General features: G+C 40.1%; 1 long non-coding RNA gene across 3 annotated transcripts; it reads left to right on the forward strand.

Moving 5' to 3' along the window:
- The first annotated feature begins 88 nt into the window (after positions 1 to 88).
- On the forward strand, positions 89 to 20,570 carry LOC147004400 (uncharacterized). 3 transcript variants are annotated; one of them, XR_015047447.1, is made up of 4 exons: positions 89 to 758; positions 1,089 to 1,146; positions 2,010 to 2,125; positions 2,631 to 2,787. It is a non-coding gene; the product is annotated as an uncharacterized LOC147004400 (long non-coding RNA). The 3 variants fall into 3 exon arrangements; XR_015047446.1 differs by lacking the exons at positions 2,010 to 2,125; positions 2,631 to 2,787 and adding an exon at positions 20,190 to 20,570; XR_015047448.1 differs by lacking the exons at positions 2,010 to 2,125; positions 2,631 to 2,787 and adding an exon at positions 2,874 to 2,991.
- The last annotated feature ends 965 nt before the right edge of the window (positions 20,571 to 21,535 follow it).

Genomic DNA, 21,535 nt, shown 5'->3' on the forward strand with positions numbered 1-21,535 from the left:
CGTCCTTCCAGAGAAGCTCATCCCTGTATAATCCAGCCGGTTTGTTACCTTCCCTCTTTGTTTTTTAGCCTTTTCCTCTCTAGGTTGCTGCACCTGCCCCACCCCCACGCTCGCTCAGGTTCATGTCCACTTTGGACTCTCCTAAATGTGTCTGCCTCTGGCTGGGTTCTCCCTTTTTATTTACAATACACTTTCTCTTCCACCGTACCTAGGAACAGTCATATCGTTTCCATTTTCTTTCTTTCTTTCTTTCTTTCTTTCTTTCTTTCTTTCTTTCTTTCTTTCTTTCTTTCTTTCTTTCTTTCTTTCTTTAATTTCTTTTTCATTCAGGAACCAGAATAACTGAGTGTAAACCTTAGCTGATACTTCTAGTGAGATGGAAAGCTGTTGGAATAAAACTGACAAATCAACATGAAAACCGTGTGAGAGAAGCCTGGGAGACTGAGCCCTGGGCCACCGGAGCCTGAGAGCCTGGGAAGGCCTGACCAAGGAGCCCTATTCCAGACCTTTGTGACTACATAAGGAGTACTCACTCCCCAGGCAAAGGAGAAAAGGGCGGGGCAGGAAGAAAGGTACCAGACAGAAGAATAAATTGAAAGTCTTACTTGTGAAGTTCTGAGATTAAAAGACAAAGGAAACTGGTCTTCTGTGGCAGTGCCGGATATTTGAAACGATATTTACAAGGACACTGGTGTCTTTGTCAACATGATACAAACTAAGGTGACCTGGGCAGTTGAGGAATTGCCTCCATCAGGAATGTGAGTAATGTCTATGGGATGCTTTCCTGCTTGATGACTTCCGTGGGAGGGCCCAGTTCATGGTGGGAGGTGACACCCTGGGCTGGGCGCAGGCCAACAAGCAGCTTGCCTCAGTGGTCTCTGATTCAGTTCCTGCCTCCAGCTTCCACCTTGAGTTTCTGCCCTGACTTCTCCCAGTAAGGGACTCTTACCTGGCAGTGTAAAATGAAAGAAACTTTCGCAAACCAATTTTCTTTGGCCATTATTTTATCACAGCAACAGAAAAGCAAATTAGAACAAGATAGTCTTGCTCACATGGCTTGTTTTCTTCTCTCTCAAAAAATATTTCAGGTGGCTGGAAAGATGGCTCAGAGATTAAGAGCTCTGGCTGCTGTTACAGAGGACCCAGGTATAATTCCCAGGACCCACTGTTAGCATTTTGTCTAAGCTCCGTCCCACAGTTACCTGGCAACAGCCAGGTATGCCTGATTCACTCTAAAAGGGGCTGCTTGCCCCCTCCACTCTCCTCTTCCTCTAGCTCTTGCTCTTGCCTTCATGCTCCCGTTATTTCCCCTTACCCCCTCTCTTCCATGCCCTCCCCTCTGCCTGCACCTGCTCATGGCTGGCCTCTATTCCTCATATCTACTCTCTCTCTCTCTCTCTGCCTTTCTCTGCCTCTACTACCCTCTTAACTCTCCTCCCCATGCCCTGAATAGACTCTTTTCTATACTATGCCATTGTGTGGCTGGTCCCTCAGAGGGAAGGGATGCCTTCGCATGAGCCCTCAAAGGCAACTCCTTCCCCCATACTTGACTACACCTCCACCAAACATATCCCTTCTCTCTTTATCTTTTTATAAACACATCACCCATACCATGGCTTGTGGCTGCTTGTAACTCCTGTTCCAGGGGATCTAATGCCCTCCTCTTGTGAATCTCCCTGCCCTCTTGGGTTGCCAGTTGATATTGGTTCATGGGGGCAAAGTAGCAGAGAGAACAGATTGGGGACAGGGATGTTTCAGAAGCCCTGTGAGTACGTACAGTGAAGGAGACAAACTGGGACATACTGGGTGATTCAAGGCTTATATAATTAGTGGGGAGGGAGGTGGAAACATTCAGGATGGGTACAGGCATCGCCTGAAGCCTTAAGGTACTGGAATACCTCATTAACATGGGAAAGCATTTCAAGAAGCTCGGGGGCTAGCTGAACAGGTTCTTACCCAGAGAAAGGAAATTGAACCTGTAATTTAACTGAGGCTATGACACTCTTCAGGAAGAGGTGTGGGGATTTTGAACTCCCCAGACAAGGTCTGAGAAGGAGAAGCCTTGCTAATGAAGATCCTTCACATTGCGATGAGCCCCAGAAGGCTCTCCAGTTAGTGGTAGACTGTATCCTTAACTAGGAGGGTTTGTCCACACTTACGACCTCCACTGGGACCAGGAATACACATGTTGAACAGGTAAAACATTCATATGATAAAAATGAATAATGAAAAAATATTTTAAACTTAAAAAAATATTTCAAAACTACCTTCTAGATGGTTCCCAGAAATAGCATCAGCTTCTTGGAACTTGGATAGAACGATCAGTAAACAATTAAGCATGTTGACTATTATGGCCTTTTTTGAAAGTTCAGTATATGTGTTCTGTATCTGTAAAACTCATAAGTGTGGAGAGCTTTTTGGGGTGCCACTTGGCAGGAATCTAACATTAGGCCATGACAAAGAAGTAAGTTCAGGCAGGGACCTGACAAGGAAATAAGAATCTGGTTTTAGGGTAGAACTAAGAAGTAGGATCAGATATCTTGGACATCAATTAGAAACAGCTATCACTGGAGTGATCATGGGGCTTTGTGTTTATTGTCTTGCTTGTTCCTTAACTATTGTCTTTCTAGTTCCTTATTGTCCTGCTCGCCCTTAATACCTGAACGTAACTAAAATGGTATAAAAGCAGATTGGGAAAATTAAATTTGCCTTCAGTCTCAGAATTGACTGGGGCCATGCAACAATATTGTCTAGTTGTCATTTTTTGTTTTAATCCTCACTCCTGCACTGAAGAATCTGTTGACTGGCTGAGCAGGCTTGGTCACATAAGCACGATATTATGTCTATTAATTTCATCAAATTCATATTAACAGATATAACTTGCAGCTCATGGCAAGGGACTATGGAGATCAACAAGTAGCCTGAGGAGTGCTGTTAACAGAATAAGAGGATTTGGAGAAATGGCAGAGTAGGTATCCAAGGAAGGACTCATCCAGTAAAAATTAATTACTTTTGGGAAAAAAATATGCAGGTGTGTTGTATTTTTCAATAGTGTGTCTAAATCTTTATAAATAAAAATCTTTAGCTTTCTTATGTATTTTTCAGGGTTTTGTTTTTGTTTTTGTTGTTGTTGTGGTGGTGGTGGTGATAATGGTTGTTGCTATTGTTCTGGCTTTTTGAGATACAGATCTCATTTTGTAGTCCAGGCTGGCCTGAAACTTGACATCCCCCTGCCTCAGCATCCCTTCCAAATTCTGGCATTATAAGTAAGAGTGATCAGGCTCAGCTCAAAATACAGGATTTCTTGGCATATGTTTTTCAATAACATTCTTCAATTTTTGTTTGAAATATTTCTAAATGTGCTATACTCATAGGACATAAACTACTGAAAAGTTTTTAATATTACTGGAATGCAGTCGGCCCTCTGCCACAGAGATTCCAAGGCGGCTTCTGGAACCAGAGGTATACAACTTGACTTCTGTAGGGGAACTGTAGGGGAACAGAACCAATCAAATGCTCCTATCATTGTGAGGGTACTATCAGATTGGCTCAAATTGTAAAATTAGGCTTAGGTTCACAATGGTTGTCCATAATTTGGAGACTAGTACCTGCTTAGTGCTGTAAGACTCCAGGGAGCCTTAGCTTACCAGAGACCCCCTGAGTGAACCACCTGGAGCCAGGATTGATGCAAAAAGCAAGAGGAATTTATTGTTCTAGTGCACTGGGGTCGTCCCAGACCCAAAGAAGAAGCGAGTTTTTATATGGTTTCCAGGGGCAGAATAGAGCATTAGAAACTAGGCCGAACAGTGCACCCTTTAAACTGATTGGTCTTTAGGGAATGAGGTGACATTGACTTCTCTTGTCCGAAGGTGAGCAACAGTCATCTTGGGGAATGTGATCCCACCTGCAGGTCGGTTCCTGCCCTGTGGTCTGAGAAATGTTAATTTGCCTCTCCCTTCTGAAAAGGCAAGTGTTTCATGGCCTTCCCAAAGTTCCTGAGCTGACCTTTTCAGTGCAAGCAGCAGAAAACTGTCAAACAACAATACTGTCCCTGGCCCAAATCTGAAAGTCTTGAAGCCCCCCTGGAGAGTGGCTGGTGTGAGTCTACTTCCCAAAGACCAAGAACTCACAGTGACAGTGAAGGTAATAGCAGCACTCACTCCTGGTGAAGATGTGCTGTGCTTCTTTCTATACACGTGTAAACTTGCCCCTCTTCCAGTTTTGTTGCCATTCAGACCTATAGACCACCAAATAGCACCACCTACACTCAGGGCTAGTCTTGTCTTCTCAGTTCCTGAATGCACATGCCAGTCATCTCTGGAGATACCATCACAGATTTACCAATTTTCTAGTAAATCTCTCAATCCAAGTTTAACAACCAAGAGTATTAAAAACTATATGGTGAAGCTTGGCAGTGGTGGCACATGCCTTTACTCCCAGCACTTTGGAGGCAGAAGCAAGCAGATTTCTGAGTTTGAGGCCAGCCTGGTCTACAGAGTGAGTTTCAGGACACCCAGGGCTATACAAAGAAACCCTGTCTCAAAAACAAAACAAAACAAAACAAAACAAAACAAAAACAAAAACACAAAAACCCAAACAAACAAAACAACAAAAGAAAAAACCTATATGATGAAATTAAAAGGGTGAAAGGAAAATTAATATTTATACAACTAATACTGAATTATTTAAATTATTTTCTAGTTAGGGGCTGGCAAGGTGGCTTAGTGAATAAAAACACTTCCTTCCCAGAAAACTCAAGTTCAATTCACTTTTATTTTATTTGATTACCAGTGGCTATCTGTAAGCCCACAGCTAGGAACAAAGACAAGTAGAACATTAGATCTTGCTGGCCAGCCTGTCTAGGCAAAACAGGAATTTCACAAGTTCAGTGTCTCAAGAAAAATACAGTGCATGATTATAAAGGAAGATCCAACATCAACCTTTGGCCTCCACATGCATTCAAGGAAGCACTCTCACACACACACACACACACACACACACACACAGAGAGAGAGAGAGACAGAGAGACAGAGAGACAGAGAGACAGAGACAGAGACAAAGACAAAGAGAAACCTGCAGTTTTTATGTAAAAATTGTAACTATTATAGATGTAACAATAATGAATATACCTATGGAAGCAATGCTATTTTGGAAATCATGATGGATCTCTCTATTCTGTTTCAAGAAGAGAATTCCACGTGTACCATATTTTCTGGAATGTACTGCAAAAATCATTTTGTGCATCACTGAAATATACTTTTCAATCCTTAACAAACTGCAATGCTCTCTAAATATCATGAAATACACAGTCTACAGTACACTGTCCCTATCATCTAATCTTTTAAGATATCCAGATTAAGACTCACAAAGTCTACATGTTGAATTTCGTTGTATCTAAACATCTAGAAGAAATACAAGAAAAAAGAGATTCTCTCTCATTCTCTCTCTCTCTCTCTCTCTCTCTCTCTATATATATATATATATATATAGATAGATATAGATATAGATATAGATATAGATATAGATATAGATATAGATATAGATATAGATATAGATATAGATATAGATATAGATATAGATAGATAGATAGATAGATAGATAGATAGATAGATAGATATAGATATATATAGATATATATCCTATTAGTGTATTGGAGTTTTGAAATAGGTACATCAATTTTCTTAGGCTTTATCACAATTCTGAATTCTTCTGATTTCTTCTTACTCATGTTGTTAAAGTGTTTCTCTCCTCTTGCATTTCCAGTTAATAGTATTTTAGTCCAAAAGTTTTATTTAGTCTTATTTTTATAGGAACTGTGTGCAAAGCACTAGGGCATGCACATATGTAAAAGAAACATTACTAAAACTTAAATCACACATGGACACTCACACATTAATAGTGGGAGATGTAAATACCACACTCTCACCAATGGAAAGGTCATCCAGACAAAAACCTAATAGACAGATACTGGAGCCAACAGATATTATGACTCAAGGGGACCTAACATATAACTATAGAAGATTTACTCAAACACAAGGGAATATACCTTCTTCTCAGCACTTCTCAGAACCTTCTCCAAAAATTGACCATACATCCAGTTAAAAAGCAAGTCTCAACGGATACAAGAAATTTGAAATAACCTCGTGTATCCTATCAGACCACCACAGATTAAAGCTGGATTTCAACAACAACAGAAAAATCACGAACTCAAGGAAACTAAACACGTGTGTACTGATTGACTACTGGTTAAACACAAAAATAAGAAGGAAATTAAAGATTTTCTAGAATTCAATAAAAATGCATAGCATAACCAAACCTATGGGACACACTGAAAACAGTGCTAAGAGGAAAGTTCACAGCACTAACTGCCTTCATAAAGAAATCAGTGAGATCTCATACTTAGTAACTTAGTATCATACCTGAAAGCTCTAGAACAAAAAGAAGCAAACACACACAAGAGGAGTAGTTGGCAAGCAATAATTAAAATGAGAGCCAAAATCAATTAAATAGAAACAAAGAGAACAATACAAAGAAAATCAATGAAACAATGATTTGGTTGTTTGAGAAAATCAAAGAGATAGACAAAGCCTTATCCAAACTTACTAAAAGACACAGAGAAAATACCAGATTAGCAAAATCAGAAGCAAAGCAGAACATTACAACAGACATGTAGGCGATCCAATGAGTCATTAGGTTATATTTTACAAACATGTACTTCAAATATTGGACAATTTAAATAAGTAAATAATTTTCTTTATAGATACCATTTACCAAAGTTAAATCAAGATCACATAAACTATTTAAACAGCCATATAACCACTAAGGAAATAGAAGCAATCATTAAAAGTCTGCCAAACAAAAAAGCCCAGGGCCAGATGGCTTTAGTGGAGAATTCTACTAGACTTTTAAAGAAAACATAACATCAATATTCCTTAAATTATTCTACAAAATAGAAACAGAAGGAATATTGCCAAATTCACATTATGAGGCCATAGTCACCCTGACACCCAAATCACACAAAGATTCAACAGAGAGAATTACAGACCAATTTCTTTTATGAACACAGAAGCAATTATACTCAACAAAATACTTGCAAATTGTATCCAAGAGCACATCAAAAAGATCATCCATCATGAACAATTAGGCTTAATCCCAGACATGCAGAGATGGTCCAATATATGAAAATCTACCAAATAAACAAACTGAAAGAAAAAAAATCACATGATCATTTCACTATATATTGAGAAAGGCTTTGACAAAGTCTAAATCCCCTTCATAATAAAAGTTTTAAAGAGATGAGGGATACAAAGAACATACTTAGACATAATAAAGGCAATTTACAAAAAGCTTATAGTCAACATCAAATTAAGTGGAGAGAAACTCAAATAAATTCCACTAAAAACAGAAACAAGAAAAGGCTGCCCACTCTCTCCCTATCTATTCTATGTAATACTTTAAGGTTCTAGCTAGATCAATAAGACAACTAAAGGACAGCAAGAAAATACAAGTTGTAAAGGAAGAAATCAAAGCGTTATTTGGAGATGACATAATAGTGTATATGATCTATCCCAAAAATTCTACCAGGGAACTCCTACAGTTGATAACAGTATCTGGATACAAGTTAACTCAAAAAGATAAAATTCAGTAGTCTTCCTATATACAAATGGAAAATGGGCTGAGAAAGATATCAGAGAAATGCCACCTTTTACAGTAGCTACAAATAATATGAAATATCTTGTTTTAAACAAGAAAATGAAAGACTTGCTTGGTAATAACTTCAAGCCATTGAAGAAATAAGTTGAAGAAAATATTAGAAGATGAAAAGATCTCCCACACTTATGGATCAGGAGGATTAACATTGTAAAAATGGCCATCCTACCTAAAGTAATCTAAAGATTAACTGCAATACCCATCCAAATCCCAATACAATTCTTTACAGACCTTGAAAAAGCAATACTCAACTTCATATGAAAAGCCAACAAAAACAAAAACCCAGGATAGCTAAAACAATCCTGAACAACAAAAGAACCTCTGGAGAAATCACCACGCCTGATTTCAAGCTGTACTACAGAGCTATAATAATAAAAACTGAATTGTTTTAGCATAAAAACAGACAAGTTATCAATAAAATCACATCGAAGAACCAGATGGAAATCCACATATGTATGGATACCCAATTGTTAATAAAGAAGCCAGAAATAGACAATGGGGAAAAAGCCTCTTCAGCTGGTAACTTGTACCTGGTTGTCTCTGAGTACAACAATAAAAGTATTCATCTGTATTCTGTATTCATCATCCTGGACAAAACTCAAGTCCAAGTAGATAAAAGCCATCAACATAAAACCAAATACAATGAACCTGATAGAAAAGAAAGTGGGGCAATAGCCTTGAACGCATAGACAAGAGACAACCTCCTGAACAGAACACCAAGAGTGTAGGCACTAAGATCAACAATTAATAAATGGGACCTTATAAATCTGAAAAGCTTCTGTAAGGCAAAGGACACTGTCAATAGGACAAAACAGCAGCCTACAAATGGGAAAAGATTTTCACCAACTCTACATCTTACAAAGGACTAAGATCTAAACTATATAAAGAACTCAAGAAACTAGACATAACTAAACCAAAGAATCCAATTTAAAATGGGATGCATAAGTAAACAGAGAAATCACAACAAAGGAATCTCAAATAGGTGGGAAACAGTTAAGGAAATGTTCAACATCCGTAGCCATCAGCATAATCTCCCCAAAATGACTTTGAGATTACATCACACCTGTCAGGATAGCTAAAATCAAACACAGAAGTGACAGCACATAGCTGGGAGGATTTAAAGCAAGAGGAACACACTTACATTGCTGGTATGAGTGCAAACTTGTACAACCACTATGGAAAACAGTATGGCAGTTCTTCAGGAAATGGGAATCGATTTACCTCAAGACCTAGTTCTATCACTCCAGGGCATATACTCAAAGGTTGCTTTACCCTTCCACAAGGACACTTGCTCAACTATTTTCACAACAGCTTTATTCATAATAATCAGATACTGGAAACAACCTAGATGTCCTCCCTCAACCAAAGAATGAATAAAGAAAACATGGTACATTTACACAATGGAGTACTACTCAGCTATTAAAAACAATAAGAACATGAAATTTGCAGGCAAATGAATGGAACTAGAAAAATCAATCTGTGTGAGGTAGCCCAGACCCAGAATGATAGACATGGTATACACTCACTTTGAAGTGGACATTAGCTTTTAAGTAAAGGATAACCATGCTATAATCCACAGACCCAGAGAGGCTAAGTATCAAGGAGGGCTCAAGGGGGAAGGGGGATGCATTGATCTCCTTGGACAGGGGAAAGAGAATAGATTTATCTGGTGGAATGGAGTCTGGCGAGGATGAGAACAATGGGGATCAGGTGGAAAGGAGGAATAAAGGGAAGAAAAAAAATGAAGATTAGAAATCTAAGAATACTGTATAAGGCACTCAGGATTTAAATCCAATTAAAATGTGCTTTTCTCCTTATTGAGCCAATACAATGCACATGTTCATTCCTGTTTGATCAGTTTATATAGATTACATCTCCATTTGGGGGAAATTTAATTTTAACTTTAGTTATACAAAACAAACAAACAAAAACACAGGAATGAAAAGTCAGGGATAGTGATGCATACCTTTAGCCCTAGTTCTCAAGACCCTAGTACCCAAGAGGCAGAGTCGGGCGAATCTCTGTGAGTTCAAGGCCAGTCTGGTCTATACAGACAGTTCCAGCCCAGCCAGGGACTCATAGTGAGACTTTGTCTAAAAAGAAATGAATAAAGATTATGTTCAGAGAGGAGTTGGTTTATTTTGTTTTGCTTTTGTTTTGTTGTTTGTTTTAACATTTTTGTTTTTAGTGTCAAGTTTTATAATTTTTATTGAAAATACTGGTTTTTTTTACATATCACATTAAGGATTATCCTCCCTCTGCTCCTCTGCAGTCCTCCCCAATCCCCCTTCCACCTGGACCTACCATTTTCTATTACTCATGAGAGAATAAATATGCTTCTGAGGGATATTAATAAAATATGATAAGATAAAACAAAAATTAACAGGTCAGTTTAGGACAAAACTAACAGAAGGAAAGAAGTCCAAGAAAAGGCACAAGAAACAGAAACCCACTCATTGACACACTCAGGGATCCCATAAAAACACTAAACTTGAAGCCATAATATATTCACAAAGGACTTATAGGGTAAAAGAGAGAAGCAAATGTAAATAAAATAAAATAAAATAAAATAAAATAAAATAAAATAAAATAAAATAAAACAAACAAGACAATTGTTATTTTTAAAGGAACTACCCAGATGTGATGTGACAAGGAACCTCCGAAGATGCTCTTGAGTTCATTAACAGCTATCCATCTATCGTTGGGCACATGCCTTCCCTTAAGAGTAGTTTGTTTCTCCAGTGAGACTCCCTTTGGGAAAACTAAATGTGCATTTTCAAGTGTTTATCATTTGTGGATGGTGTTTGCATTAGGGATGTGTCCTCTTCTTTCAGCTCTAAGACTCTATCTGGTGTAGACATGCGAAAGCTCTGGGCACTGTGTGTTCGCATGCCCATTGATGCTGTTGGTTTAGTTTTCTTGGTATCCTACATCCCTTCTGGCTCTTGCACTCTTTCTGCCTTCTCTTCTACAGGATTACCTGATCTCTGAAGGGAGGGAATTGATGGAGACATCCTACTTAGGGCTGAGTGTTCCAACACCTCTCACTCTCTGCCTTACGTCTGGCTGTGAGTCTCTGTATTTGCTCCCTGTACTTCAGGAGGAAGTTTCAGAGAAGGATTTCTATTCTTAATAAATTTATCTTTAGTTATATGTATGTGTGTGGATTTGTGCACGTGCATGAGGTGCCCAGAGAGGCCAGAAGATGGCATCAGACCCCCTGAGGCTAGAGTTACAGGTGGTTGTAAGAACAGATGCTTCCAGTTGGTGCCGAAGTTCAACTCCGCGGTTCTCTTCAAAAACAGTACTCCAACTCTTAACCACTGAGCTGTCTTTCCAGCCCACTCACAGCTGTTCTTTTTTTTATTAGATATTTTCTTCATTTACATTTCAAATGCTATCCCGAAAGTCCCCTATACCCTCCCCCAACCCCCCGCCCTGCTCCCCAACCCACCCACTCTGGCTTACTGGCCCTGGAATTTCTCTGTACTGGGGCATATGATCTTCGCAAGACCTTCTCATGATGGCCGACTAGGCCATCCTCTGCTACATATGCAACTAGAGACACTCGCTCCGGGGGTACTGGTTAGTTCATATTATTGTTCCACCTATAGGGTTGCAGACCCCTTTAGCTCCTTGGGTGCTTTCTCTAGCTCCTCCATTGGGGGCCCTGTGTTCCAGCCCACTCACAGAGCTGTTATTTTCATAGCTGCTACCTTCATATTGTTCTTTCCTGTGCAGTTTTTAAGACTGGCTAATATTTTGATTTTGCTTTTTGTTGTTGTTGTTGTTTGTTTGTTTTAGAATAAAAGCAAATACAGTCAGGACTTGAAAAACAGACTTAAATTATATCGTTTTGTAGACAAGCAACAATTCGTTAAGTAAAAAAAAAAAATTCAAAATAAAACACATAGCCTAGATTCATGGACAAAAATAAGAAAAGGAAAAGATAATGGGTATCAGCAACAGCTGCAAGCAAGATGGAGGCATTTCTTGTACACTGTCAAGGCCACCCTGATTTTGGACAATGATGGAGACACACTCTTTGCCAAGTACTATGACGACACCTACCCCAGAGTCAAAGAGCAAGGGCCTTTGGAAAGAACATTTGCAACAAGACCCATTGGATGGATAGTGAAATTACCCTTTTGGAAGGGATGCCTGTGATTTATAAAAGTAGCATCAATCTCTATTTCTATGCGATTGTCAGCTCCTATGAAAGTGAATTGATGCTTATGGTTGTTCTCAACTGCCTCTTCAACTCCCTGAGCCAGAAAGTTAGCTTTGCTGGAGATCATGGAGAAGCTCTTCTTAGCTGTAGCTGAAACTGTAGATGGCAGGGGTACGATGATCCTAGAGAGTGACCATGTTTCTAACCATCTCTCTGGCTCTAATATGGATGCTTTTAACATCTTACTTTTATTTCACAGTTTTGAAGAGACTGCATCAATTAGGGCCCCAGTTGACAATCTTCAAGAAACTACAACAATTAGGGTCCTAGCAGGAAGTGGACCATACATCCATAGGGACCAGTTGGCTGAAATTTACAGAAGGGGACTATTTAACATATGTAGACAGACAACCAAGGGAAGATGAGACACAGCACAGTCAACTAGAATGGGAATTACTACTGCTCCTCAATCGAACCAGAAAGGAACGATTGTGCAACCCAATGAAACCCAAAGCATTAGGAGAGCGCGTCTCCACCCGCAGAGCATACTTCCCATGTCATCCTGAGCCTATGCTATATGAACTATCAGTTATTCTCGTAAAGCAGGTTAGGTCTTCATCCTTCCTTTGTACCTGTGCTTGTCAATATAGAAGAGGGGTAAGGTTGCTGCATGATCCTGAGCAGAGTCCTAAAATGACTTTTGGCTCTCTGGTTGTCATTATGAGAATGTGCCCATGTAGCTCATTGCAGGGTGATACCGGCATCAATGCCAAGTTCCCTGCCTGATGCTATTCCAGTTAAGTCAGGTGATTCTTAGTCATGTGAATGAGCCATACCAAATTGGCAGAGCCAATTAGAAAAACCTAGCCAAGCGAGCAGTAAACCTATTGAAGTTGCCTGTTTTGCAACATCATGTTGGTAATAGGTAATGGATTCATTTCATCTAAGTTACTATTGACAGCCACCTTCATCTGTTATCTATCTTGAGGTCTCTTTATTCTCTTCCATTGACACAAAATTTTTTACCTGATGAGAGGCTCCAAACTTTTGTTTCTATAGCCTCCAGGCCTGGGGTGGTCCTCGTTTGCGGAGCTTCCATTGATTGCTACCTCAAATCACAGGACTCCCGAATATACTTTCTAAGTCACAAACTTAGCCTCTCGCCCTCATTGTGAAACAGAAAGTCTTCTTTGGAAATTTCAAACAACCACTCCCCTCTTTAATGTTGGATTCAGTAACTTGAACTGGCTGTTGGACATTTTGGTTTATTTACTGGAATAATAACTATGTCACTGTCTTCCTTAGTGAATGTTTTTCTCTAGGGAATTAAAGTCTCCAGACTTTCTAAGACAAAGCTTTTGAGTTTAGTATGTGAAAACATTTATTTGGTAGATTGATAGATGTCCCAGTAAGAGGGATGTGGTCACTGCAGCCTCCTGGGAAATGGTGGGTACTGAGGCAATGTGCCCTGACTATGTTTAAGTTATTTCTAGCTCTCTTGGACAACTGGTCAATAAGCAGTATGTTCTTTCAGGTAGATCTCTATCTGAGCCTTAGGTTTATCTTTCTCAGTCTCTACTGGTACCTTACTTCCTTTCTTGCCACACTGACAAAATAGCCAACTGCCGGGAGTGTGCATGGCCTGGAATGGGATTGAAGTGGGACACAGTGTAGGATGCAGTCTTAAAGACTGATGGTCTCTGGCCTTCTAGCTCTCTAACTATGCTTAATGCTTGCTGTTAACTCGTAGAAGATTCTAAAAACATCCTTGCTAGTTTATGGTTAAAAACTCTGGCTTCTTTTCTCTTTAACTCTGTGCTTTATTAAACATTATAATATTTAATTATTTAACTCTTATGCTTAAATAAGCACTAGGGAAACTTAATCTCTTTCTTACTGTTCTGTGCTTCATCAAGCACTGAAAACTTAACTCTTTATTGACTCTTTGATATTTGTGCTTTAATAAGTGATAATATCTGGCCAATGACACATGCTGTTTAGCAGCAGGGAACTAAGTAAAAGGATTCATTGCCAGTGCACCTTTCTCTGGTAAGTTCTCCAGAAGCCTCTCTGGTTTACCTGGTTAACTCTTTGAGAACCAGAGAGGAGGGAAAGAAAAAAATTAAGATGCTTTGTATAGGCAAATATGCACAGACACATATACATTCAATCATTCATATACCCACACTCTGGCCAGGCCCGACCATCTGTAAAATCAACTCCACAAGTATTCATGCATGTTTACATACATACACATAAACCCTACATGTAAACATATAGGCAAACGGACATGCACATTTGGATGGATGGGTGGGTGGGCGGGTGGATGGATGAATGGTTGGGGCAAAGCTCCCCAAGCCAAACCAGTCGACCAACAACCAACCAACTTTATTTCTTTTTTTCTGGTCTTTTTTTACCTTCTTAGCAAAATAAAGTTCATTACAAAATTATTTCAGAGATAAAATGTTACATAAAATGGGAGTTACAGAAGGATGTTACCATTAAGTTCAAAGCAGTGTTTCATCATAATATACTCATTAAAAGTTCAAAGCAACAGTTTTTACATGGCCTTGCCTTATCGTAGTGCACACTTGTGACTTTATCCTTGGACCTAAATATTTTTCCTTGAATACAAAATCGTCCCAAGTCTATTATCTTTCTAGTGTGATTATGAAAATTTATTGTATTTCTTACTATGCAGGCTTTACTTACTATTCTGGGGAATGGGCACATTCTATTCTTTATTTTAACTTTATTACATATTTCTAGCAACTAAGACCATTTCTAAACACTTTCTTCCTAAAATTATTTGAATCAAATTAGGAATCCTATAGAATTAGTGTCTATTTGTCTATGTAGCATCACTTATAAGGTGAAGTACATCTTCGTAGGTCTGCAGAGATCCACTCAAGAGGGTGGGCTAAGACCTAGTTGTAGTTATATATTGAATAATAACAGAAAAGCACATTAACAACAGGAATCATTCCTAAAATGGATTCTCCTGAGCCTTGTCCGCCAGAGCTGTCATAGATTTTAATACAAGGTGAACCATCTCAGGAAGATCACTTGCTAGTTTTTAGCTTTTCCTATGATGGTTCCTGACAGCCAACAAAAGAACCTTGAGGAAGGAAAGGCTTATTTTCACTCTCAGCTCAAGGATATGATCCATCATGGTGAAGAAGTCAGACAGTAGGAGCTTGGGGTGACCATCAAAAAGCAGAGAGTGATGACCTCTGGAGTTCAGCTTGCCTCTTGTTTTCCCTTGATCCAGCAGTCACAGAGGGATTTCCAACCTCAATGAATGTAACTGAGAAAATCTCTCACAGACAGGCTTGGGACCTAACCTAATTTAATAAGCCCTCAAAGGCAAACCCAGAGATTCTAGAACCTGTCAAGCTAACTCAATATTACTCATCACACCTAGTTTCTAAGTCAGCAGCACTTGTGACTGTGGGGATGGAAATAGAGCTGCAGACAGACTCTGTTGGCGAGACCCATTGTTATACTTCCTGTGCCACAGGACAAATTTTGTAGTCAGAGGAAATGTGTATGGGAGATAATACTGGGGACAAAGTATCTGTGGGCTTCTAGCTTTCTCTAAAGCTACTCCAGTAAGAAAAGTAGACACATATTGCCTTCCATCTCTGCCCATTCAAGAGCTACAGCTTTGTACGCTTTCACCCACTGTCCTGATTGTCAAACCTCCAGGACTGTTACTTCCAGGTCCCTTATTTGACCCAGCACTGGCCATTTCCTGAAAGTCTGAGTAAATGTCTTTCAGGCCTGATGTCCTCCAGCATGGACCAGACAGATCTGCAGCTGAGATCTGCCTCCTGAACCTCTGCCCAGTGGGAGATTTTCCTTCACTCTGTCAGGACTAACCTGAAAGCAAGACTCTCAGGCAACCATTGTCCCTGCCCAACTGGTGTCAATGTAGAATGTGGCTTCTCTGAAACTCAGCCATGTGATTCCTTTCTCCATTTAACTAGTTAAAGGGCATCACCGTGATGCTCCAGATATGAGCTATGAGAGGGATAGCAAAACAGTAGGAGCAAGTGCTTTGGGGATTTAGGCTCCATTCATATAAAGTGGTTTGTGTTTTCCAACACACTAGAGCAGTGGTTCTCATCCTTCCTAATACTATGACCCTTAAATACAGTTTCTCATGTTGTGGTGACCCCCTACCAAAACACTATTTTGGTTGCTACTGTAATTCATAGCTGTAATTTTGCTACTTTTTTGAATCATAATGTAAATATCTGTGTTTTCTGATGGTCTCAGGCAACCCTTATGAAAGGGTTGTTCGATTGAGAAGCTACGTGTTTGAGTCTAGCATTCAGCTACAACAGCAAACATAGGTTTGTGGGTCTAATAGGCTGACAATGGTCCATATAATACTGAAGTTTCTTCCTGTTCTGTGGCCAGGAATTCAGACTCTAACAAGGCCCAATGACAAAGGAGGATCTAGTGTGTGGTATATGTGTGTGTGTGTGTGTGTGTTTGTGTGTGTGTGTGTCTTGGTTTTGTTATTGTTATGCAGTTTTATGGTGTTTATTTGCTGTGGCCTCAAACTTAAGACAATCTTCCTGCCTCTGTCCCCATACTTAAATTATAAGCATACTCCACTATGTCCAGCTTTTTTGTTTTTTACATTTTATTTATTTTGAAATGGGTCTTACTGTGCTACCTAGGCTTTTCTCAAATTCATGAACTCAATTTATCATCTTGCCTCAGTTTACCACATAGCTTATGTTACAGGTATCCATCTGGCATGCCTCACTTTTTTTTTGTATTCTTTTTTTTAATTGGTTATTTTATTTATTTACATTTCAAATGTTATACCCCTTCCTGGTTTCCCCACTGCTGGTTTCCACTCCCTCCCCCAGCTTCTATGAGGGTGCTCCCCCACCCACTCGCCCACCCCACGCACTTCTACCTCACTGCCCTAGTACTATCCTACACTGGGGCACAGAGCCTCCATAGGTCCAAAGGCCTCCCCTCCCATCAATGCCAGATAAGGCAATCCTCTACTACATATGCAGCTGGAGCCATGGGCTCCTCCATGTGTACTCTCTGGTTAGTGGTTTAGTCCCTGGGAGCTCTGGGGGTACTGGTTGGTTGATATTGTTTTTCTTTCTATGGGGCTGCAAACCCCTTCAGCTCCTTCAGTCCTTCCCCTAACTTCTTCATTGAGGCCCACATGCTCAGTCTGTTGGTTGGCTGTGAGCATCTGCATCTATATTTGTCTTGCTCTAGCAAAGCCTCTTAGGAGACAACTATACCAGGCTCCTGTCAGCAGGTGCTTCTTCGCATCAGCAATAGTGTCTGGGTTTGGTGACTGCAGATGTGATGAATCCCTAGGTGGGGCAGTCTCTGGATAGCCTTTCCTTCAATCTCTGCTCTACTCTTTGTCACTGCATTTCCTTTAGACAGGAGAAATTCTGGATCAATACTTTTGAGATGGGTGGGTGGCCCCATCCCTCAACCTAGAGCTGTACCTAACCTCTGGATGTGGTCTCTCCAGGTTCTATATCCCCTTTGTTGGGTATTTCAGCTAATGTCATCCCCATTGGGTTCTGAGAGCCTCTTGCTATCCTGGCATCTAAAGCAACATTTATAAATGAAATATTATAAATTGGACAAGGCTTGTCTAACTTTAAATTTTAAAAAATCTCAATGGTTCTTTGAAAGTTTATGTAATTCAAATACCATGCAGTGAGTGAGAAAGAGTGAGAAAGGCCAAATAGCAAGACACTTAGTGTTAGCATCTAAATCTACAGCTAAGCCTTTTCTTATTCAGGGCCCCTTTCAACACTGCAGCTTAAAAGCCCTGTGACAAATGGGTTACAAGAAATGTATAGGATCAAAAAGAGATTTGGGACTTTGAATTTGCAAAATTTTGCTGTTTTTGTCTGCTTTATGTTAATACAAGAAAAATATTGCAAACAGCTAACATATCAAACCCTTGAGAGACTTGAGGCCCCAGGGAGTGGGGAGGCCTGGTAGCGTGGGGGTGGGGGTTGATAAATCCTCTTGGAGATGGGAGGTGGTAGGGGAGGTATGGGAAGGGGAGCAGTGGAGGGTGGGGGTTGCCAGACCAGAAGGTAGATGAAGTCTGGATTGTAAAAAAGGATTAAAGAATAAAAATAAAAATAAAAATAAAAATAAATGATTATTTAACTCCCAGTTTTGGAGGACTAAAGTGTAATTATGGGCAATCCCCTAACCACTGCCACTTCCTGGGCCCCAGCAGAGGGTAGCAGATGGTGCCAGCAATAAGAGAAATATACACTTAAACCAGAATTGTGACTCAGACAGGAGCAGGAAGAAGAACTGGTTAGGGCAGACTTGATCATTGCCTAATTGCCTAGTAGTAGTCTCCTGAGAACTCAGTGGATTGCCAAAGAGCTGCCTCTCATCCCTGGTGACCTGAAGACCTCTCTTGAAACTTTCTGACCTTCCACAGTGCCAGCCCTTTCACCACAGAGTCCCTGGCAGGGAAAGAGCATTCAAAAAAACACCTCAAACATCTGAGATATTTTATGGATGAAATCCAAATGTAAACATGAAATTCATGTGTTTTTTTTTTCCCCTGTGCCCATGGAAGCCAGAGGCACCAGATCCCCTAGAACTGTGGTTACTGGCAGTTATGAGCTGCTTCATGTGGCTACTGGTAACTAAATGTGGACCCTCTGCAAGAGCAGCATGCACTCTTAGCATCCCTGGAACTCATGATTTTCATACAACTGGCACAGCAAATCGGGAATATCTCATCAGGTGCCAGAATGGAGTTATCACTAATATGGCAAGCATCTGAGCTAACTGTTACTGTGAGTGTGAGTGTGAGTGTGAGTGTGTGTGTGTGTTTGGTATGTGCATGTGGATTTACTTACTTATAAGTGCACATATGGAGCCCAGAGGTAAACCTTCCATAATTGATCTCCCTCTCCCTCCCTCCCCCTCTCTTCTTTGTCTCTGTGTCTGTGTCTCTCTGTCTGTCTCTATGTACGTCTCTCTGTCTGTGTCTGTTTCTACCCCCCCCCCCCTTTCTGGGGCAAGGTGTTTCACCAACCTTCAGCTCATGATTTGCTGGTGATGAGATCATTTGGATCTACCTATCTCTCTACCTCCTACTACTGTGGTTACAGGTATATGCCTGACATTTTATGTGAGTGTAGTATGTGAATTCAGGGTCTCATGTTTGCATAGTAAACATTCTACCCACCAAGCCATCTTGCCAAGGCCTAGAGTTGACCTTTATTGATTCTCTCAATGTGTTCTCCTGCTTGCTGGATCCTATCTATGTTTGGTGAACAGAAGGTACTGTCTAAATAATTTAAGTTCAGATTCATTCACTTGGCTCTCTATCATAGGGTCACATATTGGATATACTCCACTGCTGAATACCATAATAATTCCCATAATAGTTATGGTCATGTCCATAACTATCTACTTGTTATCTCTTCAAGTCTGTATTAGTTTGTGTAAAGTGCATTTAGAAATAGTTCTGGAAAGAGAGTCTGAAGTCCAAGGGTTGTGGGACCTTACTCCTCTTTTGGAGGTTCTGGGTCCAAAAGAGCCATTTTACATGCTTCTTCATGGCTTCTGCTTCTTGACATATAGCTAGCTATTATCACACCAGTTTTGTGAACATTGTGATATGGTGTTCTCTATGTATGTTTCTAAATGTCTGCTCTTATAAGTACACCAGCCATGTTGAATTAAGGTCTATCTAACAAAGTGTGACTTCAGCTTAATTCAATCACATCTACAAAGGCATCATTTCCAAAGAAATTCACATTCTCTGATGCAAGGAAGGAAAATTATCTTAGGAAGACACTGTTTGACTTAGTACAAAGTTTCCAGGTACTAATGATTCTAGATTCCATACCTTTTTTGGAGCAATATACCATTGTTTTGTTAAACCACCTTAATTACTCAATGTGATTACCATCTGCTTCTGTCCATAATAGAGGGCTATTATAATTATCAAGGTCACAGGCTTCCAAGGGAGTGAAGCAATTAAACAGTCTATAGCCCCATCTCTAACCCCAAGAACCATGACAATTACCAGCATGACTAGCTGTGTATAAAGGTGTAATAAGTGACACCATGGCATGTCTGTGGCAACCAACAGCTGCCTGATTGGACTCAAAGCCCACCCAAAAGGAGGACATAACCGTGCCTGGTACTGGGAATGTAGCCAGCTTCCCAGGGCTAGTGAGGTCACAGACTAGAAACATAATCTATTATTGCCGCTTTGATAAATCAGTAGAGTTCCTAACTCCATTCTATATTTTATCCTTAGCACCTATGTGTACCTACCACCTAATCAAAGAAGACCCTCTTTAAAGCAAATGAAAGCCATCATAGAAAACTACAACTGAACATAATGCAAAAATCAACAGATCATGAGGAACAAAGCCCCAGTGAATATATCTACACCACAGTTCCTTAATCTGTGGCTCATGGAACATTGCAGAAGAGTGGACTGGACTGGAAAAGATTGTAAGAGCCAGAGTATCACAAGTCTTGTACAAAACAGTATCTTCTAGAAATGGCTTCAGAAACAAGACTGGAGCAATAACAATGGTAATGGATGAGTTCACATAGAAGGAGGGAAATTTCACAGGGTTTCATACCTAAACAAGGAACTACAGGCAACTATTGACAGCTGAGAGAAAAATTTAGCCTCTACCATGGATTAGCTCTCTTACTGATTGTCTAATGCAGAAAGATGAGCCTCAAAACCATATAAACACCAACAATAAAAATGGAGCCAACAAATTGTATTTATATACTTGTGCTCATATATATGTATTATGTAACCATACTAAAGAAGAAGAGGCTATCAACTTGAGATTGTTGGTGTGCAACATAAGGAGTTGGAGAGAGGATGGGGGGAGACTGGTATGTAATTTTATCTCAATTTAAAGCATTAAGATAATATAAGAAGTATTTGGACATTAAAAAAGATTATCAAGGTCTCAGAGCTGAAGTAATAGCTCAGTAAAATGTTTGCTCTACAGGTGTGAGGATGTAACTGTAAAACTGGGCACAGAAGTACTGACCTGTAGCCTCAGATCTGAATAGACAGAGAGAAGAGAGTTACTGGGGCTTGCTGGCCAGCAAATGGACCAGAATCAGCGAGATCCAGGTTTAGAAAGAGACTGTGTCTCAGAAATTATGATGAAAAGTGATTGAAGAAAGTCCTTGATGTCAACCTCTGATATCCAAGTGCATGTGCCCTATACACACACACACACACACACACACACACACACACACACACATGCACACACATATACACACATACACAGAAAGAGAGACAGACAGACACATTCAGAGAGAGAGGGAGAGAGAGAGAGAGAGAGAGAGAGAGAGAGAGAGAGAGAGAGTTCGTGCCTCACAGGATGGTTAAAGCTGGCTCCTGGCACTGAGCACCTGCATGTGTGAACCACTGCCACTTACCAGCATTTCAGTGACCTGAGCACTACCTCTGTGTGGTGAACACTTGACCCTGATTACATCAAACTCTGGAGCCAAAATAGCATGCTAGAATGCCTCTACTTACCCGTTCTTGGCTCATCTGACACAGAACCCAAACTCAAATGACCTCATATACATCATAAAAACAGGCAACACTAACTTTCC

Source organism: Mus caroli, unplaced genomic scaffold (genome assembly GCF_978045245.1).
Source record: "Mus caroli unplaced genomic scaffold, Mus_caroli_1 scaffold_6, whole genome shotgun sequence".
Lineage (NCBI taxonomy): Eukaryota > Metazoa > Chordata > Mammalia > Rodentia > Muridae > Mus > Mus caroli.